This window comes from Vicugna pacos, chromosome 24 (assembly GCF_048564905.1).
Source record: "Vicugna pacos chromosome 24, VicPac4, whole genome shotgun sequence".
Lineage (NCBI taxonomy): Eukaryota > Metazoa > Chordata > Mammalia > Artiodactyla > Camelidae > Vicugna > Vicugna pacos.
The window spans coordinates 2,327,355-2,335,200 of NC_133010.1; the positions used below are offsets into that span (position 1 = coordinate 2,327,355).

The window sequence follows — 7,846 nt, forward strand, 5'->3', positions numbered from 1 at the left end:
AGTGGGAGACTAAAAGGGTAATTGGAAACTGAAGACATACTTGGAAGTTACTAACTTTAGCTTTTCTGGAGTGATCTGAATGGGATTTTTGCTGAAGAACCCCAGTATCTCAATATTTTAGATTTTCCTAAGACTGTGTGGAGTTCTAAGAAAGTTTTGTTTTACAAAATACTCCTTGGAATGTAAAGGTCAGCGCTCTGGCAGTTGACTGAGGAAGACAGTTTACATCTCAGATTTCAGCATTTAATATGTATTCAGTTACTATGAGTCAGTCAATACTCTCTTTTTCCTGAAAATAATTCTCCAGTCTTTAGCCAGGATTTAGGAAGGGTAGATATCAGATTATGAAAAAGGGGGTGTGTCTAAGGAAATCCTAATTTATTATACATCTCTTACCCAATCCTCCTTATTTTAACTTCCCCATTTCATCATAAATTCCAGAGAAACCTATTGTTTATGATTCCTGGACTTTTTGAGGCTTCTTCTGCATAAACTAACCTAAGTTCTTAGATTTTCTGCTGCTGATTTTAGAATTGGCATTCTCACTGCCATCTATTTTTCGGGTTCCAAAAGTTTGTTGCTATTGTCACTTCTCTTATTTTCCTTGTGAATGTCTGTCTTTAAAATATGCAGTTACAGTGAGGTTTTTGAGGCGGTGAATTGGATATGTTTGTTAAATCTACTCTTTTAATTCAGAAGATTTTTTTTTTACTTCAGAGGGTAACAGATGAAGTCTTGTCTGACCATTTATGAGAATGCTAAGACAATTTAAGTATGTAAAATTAGAATATATCTAATGAACTTCATGTATTTCAATTTATTTTAAGCATTTATTTTTATGAATGCAGAGTATTTTCATGACAAGCAAATTATCTTTGACAATAAAATTTGAATGTTTTAATGACTACTAATTATTCTTGTGTGTTTGGCAATTAGCAATTATTTAGAATTTAGTAACAGTAAATTCACAGTGCACATATTCCTTATAAGCATTTTCCAAAGCTCTCTCCTAATTGATTATTGTCTTCATAAGCAAAACTTGTTTTTATCACAACTGTAAGCTCAGTAGAACCTACAACAAGACTGTCCTTGCTGTGGGACAATCCCCATGTACCTGATGAGAGCACTAACTTTATTTTGTGTGCATTTAAGGGAGGGAAAACCAACAGGACTGAAGGGCATCATGCTCAAATTACTTGTGTGTGTCAACGAAAATACAATCACACAACATAAAAATTGTGGGTTAAGTTTTACTTGGGGCAAAATGAAGATAGCTTTGAGAAACTGCTCCAAAAAGGCAGGGGGAAGACTCAGTATTACATGTGATCTCGGTGAAGGGGGTCCATGCAGTCCAGCACACACTCAGGCAGTGGCCTGCTGCTAGTCAGGAGGAGCAGATGTCAACCTTAATGATGTTAGTGATTTTCTAGATATGAGGAGACGTAAGACTTGGGGTCATGAAATCTTCTCCTGGAAATATCTAACTGAGTTATCTGATGGCCTGTTCAGCCAGTTTTCCCAGAGCACAGAGCACCTCGTTCCTGACCTCCATCCTGAACTCCTCTCAGGATGTGTTGGAGGTCAGCGGCTGCAGCTGCTCGTGATTTAATCCAAGCCGAGTTAGATGGCAGGCGCCAGCGTGACCCAGTCCTTGTAGAGGCAGATGGCGAGTGCCAGTGTTCAGTTAGCATATGTCAGAATTTAACAGTGGGCCTTAACTGATAAAAGGTAAATTTATGTTTTCAAGGCTAACCTGTGATTTCTGTTTTTAGTTCAGTTTAATAAGAATGTTTTAAATTTGCATGATTCCAACAAGAATACAATGTTAAGACCTGAGGGCTTTGGCTTTACAAGTAAAATCAAAATCAATAAAGTGACAGGACTGACTTCACATTATTCAAATAGCTTTTTTAACTTTTTGGACGGGGTGGGAACATCCATCTTTATTTGAGGCACCAAAGCAGCAGGGGGTTCCAGTGGGGTGGAGGCTGCAGCTGGATTTGGGAGTGGGAGCAGATTCCTGGGTCAACAGCCTAGATGTGGGATCAGTGGAACCCCTGTGCCCTAAAAGCCTGCCCTTGAAGTGATGAAATAAGGGGTGCAGAGACGCTAGGGGAAAGGGGCTTGGGGAGCCTGATGCTTACCCCCACCCCGTCTCCCAAACACAGGGCCCATAAGCCCCCCCCACATGCCTGGCGGGGCGCACTGACTACCACCTGTCCACACAGCACATCTTCTGTACCTGGGAGTGGGCAGGGTCTGGACAGGCCAGGCCTGGGGCTTAGGTGTCCCTCCCAGTGTGTCCCGAGGACTTGGTTCTGACTCTAGGACCCTCAGGCTCCATTCCCACATCCCCCCAGGAAGGCTGACCCAGAAGTAAGGGCAGCTGGCAGATGTAGGTACAGGGGCAGGCCTGCCTGTGGGGACCCAGGGCCAGGGAGAGGGGTGATCAGCAGGGTGAAGAGTCAGAGGAGGCGGCTTTGAGATCCTTAAGGGTCCAGTAGGGGCTGGGCTTTCCTTCCTTCCTGAGCTTCAGGTGTCTGGGCCAGGCACAGGGTCCCAGTGATCAGGGGCCAAACCACAGCAGAGCGGACAGCAGGCTGAGCAGAAGCCCGAGGCCCAGCACACAGGTGTTGGCCCGCAGCCTGACGTCGGCTGCACTGATGTCACACAGGAAGCTCTGGCAGCAGTGGGTGCCCACGGACACCACCCCAACATGACGCTTGGGCCGGGGCAGATCGGGGAGGTGCCCTTGTTCAGGGTGTAGCCAAAGTGCCCCACGTTCTGGATGCCTGCGGATGCAGACACGATCACGATCACGCAGTAGTTGTGGGAGTCGGAGCAGACTGTGGGGTCCAGGCAGTACCAATGGGTGTTCTTATTCATGCAAGAGAAGCACACCAGGGAGCAGGCTCGCGCCACACCCAGGAGAGCAGCCAGCAGCACTGGCAGAAAGACCTTCATTCTGGAGGCATCGGGGCCTCACGAAGCCAAAGCAGTCAGCCCTGCTCACCGGGGCCACAGGGGTCCAGCCTGGCTGCCGTGCTTAGCCTGTGCCCAGCCCGAGCCTGCAGCAGCCCTCAGCCAGCAGCTTTTCTAATTTTTAGACATTACACTTAAATCAATCAGTCCATGCTTGAGAAAAGTTTTCAGTTAATTTTCCCAGAGACAGTATTTAAAATTTCCTTTCAAATTTGAATAGATGGCTGTTGTAACTGCTAGTATCATGTAACCCAGTTTTGTAATTTTTTTTCCTTCATTATACCTAATTTGTGTTGTTTAAATTAAGAAATCTCAAAAGAATCCCGCCACTCAAAGTGAGGTCTGAAAATGGATCTCAGGTCACCTACTTTTCTCACTGTTTTGAAACAAGATTGGTTTGACTTATAAATGGCAGGTTAAGTGGTTTTATTTAATGCTTGTTTTTCCTCTAAATAGTCTGTCCCTCCTAAAAGAGCAAGTAATTGATTTTCCCCAAGAACTGGAGATGTAAGAGAGGAAAGCAGTGTTAGTAACTAGAATGATGTTCATTTGAAAACAACTAAAACAAGTGCAGCCTAGTCTAGGTTTCTTCTTTCATTGGCACATGACAGTCAGAGAAAGTGAGAGTAATGAACAGTATGCACATGTTCTGCATGTCAGACCTCATTTTATGTGCTTCATGTGCATTAACTCATCTTTACAACAGCCCTTAAAGTGGATGCAATGATCATCATCCCTATTTCACAGATGAAGAAGCAAAGTCATGTGGCTGATTAATGGCAAAGCTGGGCTTAGCATCCAGTCTGGCTCTGGAGTCCACAAGCTTAACCACCGCTCTAAATTGCTGCCACTGAAAGAAAATTCTCCAGAAAAATAGGAGATTGCTGCCAAACAAAAGAAGAAGAAAACTGTGTTGGAGGAGGAAGAACATAGTCAAAACAAATGATTCAAGCTCATGGTGGCTCTGGTTTACCAAGCAAGATACTAATCAGTATTACTGTGAGATTTTTAACCTTATTGGGCTTTATAGAGAAAAGAATAGCTAAACTAAAGAGGACTAAAGTAAATGTATCACATTAAAATCAAGAAGAAACAGTATTTGTTGTAAATTCAGTAATATTTCTTCTCAATTACTTATTCCACTGGCTTTCTTGTGATGGCAAAGGGAGGGTGGAAGTGGAAGCAGTTTGAGAGTCACATGAATTCTGAAGTGCTTGTTAGACAGACACCCAACAAGTGATGTCAAGTAAGCTGTTGGATAAATGTAGCTTAAACTCAGAAGGAAAGCCTGGGCTGGAGATACAGATTTGGGAATCATTATGAGATAATGGTATTTGAAGTCATGAAATTGACTGGTATTACCCAGGAAAAGGACAGAGAAAGAGAAGGACATCATATTAGGGAAAGAGGAGAAGACAACAGAGGAGATTGGGAAAGAGCAGGCAGTAGAATAAGAGAAGATGCAGGAAAGTGTGGTGCAGGGACAGCCAGGAAAGGAAGGTGAGAGTGGGCAGACATACCTGAGGCTGCTGGGGCTAGACTGCATGAAAGGAGAGTTCCACAGGGCTTGGCAATGTGGACGTCGCTGAGGAATTTAGCGAAAGTAGTTTCAGTGGGATGTGGAGAAGGAAGCTGCACTGGTGGATGGAAATCAAGGGGGCATGAGCATGAGCAGACTAATAACAGAGAGCCTTAGTAGAGTAAGTCTACCATACTTCTCATGGTTATTCTCATTAGACAAAGGCCAACTTTAATCACTGCCCTCCTCAACTCTATGGAGCCATCATTCACATGAGGTGATCCTCTTTTCTCTGTATTTTTTAAATCTCTTATTTATCTTCCACTTCATCTTTCCCTTTAAATCCCATCACTGTATCTTAGGGAATTAATTTTCTGTGGTTAAAAGTCCCCAACCAAGTCTTTGAATGTTACCTCTACTTCCTTTATCTTTGCCTTGATTGCGGGGACACTGTCTCCCCCCACATGCCCTGTGGGACAGGGACGGGAGCATTATCCTTGCTCACTGTTGCCACTTTCAGGCGACACCCCTGCTCTTTTGAGTTTTCCCAAAGGGTTGGATGGGGGTTTAGTTATCTTTAAAGCAGCAGAACTGAGTCTTGTGGATTTTGTTCATTGTATTGTGTAGGCATTTTATATGAAAGACTCGAGCATCCGGGGATTTTGGTACCCACAGGGGCTCCTGTGGCATACCAAGGTACAGCTGTGGTTTTTTTCTGTTGCTGATGACATTCAAGGCTCTTACTTGTATTTGTTTCCTCTAGAACTATTATTTGGGGCCAGAATATAACTCAAAGAAACACTGTTTCAGTTATATCAGAGAGTAAGGATTTTGATTATGCAATTTTCAGCTCTACTCTCTCTGGACACTGTCTCTGACAAATAAAAAAAAAGAACACACTTTTTCTAAATATAAAACCAAAAATAGTCATGTAAAGAAGAATAATGTTAAATAATGTTACTATTGAGAAAACTTGGGAGCTAGTACAGTGCAGAAAAACAGATAAACACTATTGTAACTTTTTGATTGTAAAAATATTTCATATGCTATTTTCATTTTAATTTCTAGATTACAATGTGTTTTGGCATAGCAAGATTTTTCTCTGAATTTATAATCCAGTTTGTCCTCAGGAAATGTTCATCTCTTTCTTATTCAACTTTTAACCCTAGGAAACATTTGAGCCCTACGAAGATTATCTCTGTGGTGCAAGAATTTTTCAGTGTAAATGACTCACCACTCAGTTTTGATTAACTCAATTTGATTAAGAGGATCGCGTGCCCAAGTAGTTTTATAATCTGTAATTTCAGATAATTTTTTAATGGTCAAACACTTTGTCCCATAGACCCATAATTAAATGTACGGTTACCATAATTTCTAAACCTGTTGTATGTCACTCATCTAATTGTCCCAACTACTCTTAAGCGGTTTCTCAGTGTGAACAAATGATATATTGGGCCATGATTAGTTTTATTACTGAGCGTAACAACTTGGAAATGAACCTATCTTCGGGATTATTTTTCACCTATGAATAAGCCCCAATGTGGAAAATAAATCTCTGGATACCAGGGAGAGTAACGAGTGAGATCTGTCTCCTGAGGCCCGCACCATCAGTTCCCAGCCGCGTTTTGTGGAAAAGCCTTCTAAGCTAAAACCTTTCTCTGCTTTGTGAAAGTAATGTGGTTTCTCTTTCAGAAAGTGATCACATATTCCAAGAGACTATTTTAATTTATTTGGTTGTCTATTTGATTTTCCTTTTTGACTATAAGATAGTGCAAGTTAGAGACAATTCTTTGACTGATGTCTGCAGGCTGATGACACTACCATTAAAATAGTGAACAAATGTGAAATCTGTGGGTTAGGTAGACTGTGAATTTCTAGACTGCAAGTAGAAAATGATTGTGGTGGAATATGTTCCAAGGTTTGTAGTGGACAGCTTTTTGAAAAACTTGCAGTTACTCACCAGCCACTGGGTCCCCTGCCAGGTCTCAGGGTCCAATGCCAGCTTGCCCAGGTCGCAGGCATGGAGGGAGCATTGACCAGGTGAGCAGCCTGGGGTGCACCTTGGGCAAGCTCCCTTGGTTTCTTCAGCCGGATACCCAGCTCCCGGCCCCAATGCTGTCACCTGACTCTGTGCTGGTCCTAAGCACCCACAACGACGTGGCAAAGCAGCAGCTGGAAGCTGAGCTGTGCTCTGGGCTGCCCAGCCTGCACCTGGTGCAGGTGCCCACCAACCTGGGCACCCAGGCGGGCCGGCAGCAGCTGCTCGCCGCCCTGCACCAGCTCCCCAGGCCCAGGGCCTGCAGCAGTGCTGCTCATCCACAACGTGGGCAATCCTGGGGATGTGTCCAAAGGCAGGGTGGACCTGGCTGACCCAGCTGAAGTGAACAGCTACTGGGGTCTGAACTTGACCTCCCTCCTCTGCCAGACTTCCAGCATCTAAGGCCTTCCCAGACAGTCCTGGCCTCCGCAGGGCTGCAGTTAACATCTCATCCCTCTGTGCCCTGCAGCCCGTCAACGGCTGGGTGCTGTATTGTGCAGGGAAGGCTGCCTGTAATACGATGTTAGACGTTCTGGCTGCAGAGGAACTGAGTGTGAGGTGCTGAGCTGTGCCCCAGATCCCCTGGACACAGACATGCCACAGTTAGCCTGGGAGACCTGCATGGACCCAGACCTGCGAGAAAGGCTGCAGGAGCTGAGGACACAGGGGGAGCTTGTGGATTGCAGGATATCAGCCCCGAACTGCTGAGTGTGCTGCCAAAGGACAAGTTTGAGTCTGGAGCCCGTGTTGACGTGTTGACTTATACGGTGAACAAGCCCATGGCCTTGGCTTCCTGGGGCTTTCTCTCCGCTCTCTCAGGCACACCCAGCAGCCCTGCGCCTCCTTGCATCCTGCCACAGTGGCACCACCGACCCTGTCCTCAGATCAGCTAGACATGACGGCCCTAGCTGGCTGAAGTTGCTAATCTCAGGGGTTGGTGTTGACCACCCTGAGTTAGGAGTAGGCTCGGGAGAGACACGTGATGGGTTTGGGTGTTCTCCCACCTGAGGAGTAGAATCTTAGGGATGAGGAAAGCCGGACAAGAAGCTAAAGCACTGAAGGGAGGAGTTTGGGTCTCCTGCCCAAGGCCAGTCCATGGGGAGGAGGGGTGAGCTGGTGTCAAGTAGGAGGGCCCATGTAGATTCACAGGTGGCTGGGAGGGGAGGGAGAGGTGGGAGGGCAGCACGAATCCCTACCCACAGGGAGGCCCCTTGCTCGGGGTGGCAGGACCTCCTGTTGAATTTCATGTTCTAGTCTGATGCGTCTTCCCTCCAGGACCTACCATCCATCCCCCAGGTGCAGGAAGT

At 45.3% G+C, this 7,846-nt stretch overlaps 2 pseudogenes; one reads left to right on the forward strand and one right to left on the reverse strand.

Annotated features, from left to right (window-relative positions):
• Nucleotides 1-2,566: 2,566 nt before the first annotated feature.
• On the reverse strand, nt 2,567-2,964 carry LOC140688942 (lymphocyte antigen 6E pseudogene; annotated as a pseudogene).
• Nucleotides 2,965-6,496: 3,532 nt separating this feature from the next.
• Nucleotides 6,497-7,432, forward strand: LOC140688908 (sepiapterin reductase pseudogene; annotated as a pseudogene).
• Nucleotides 7,433-7,846: the final 414 nt, after the last annotated feature.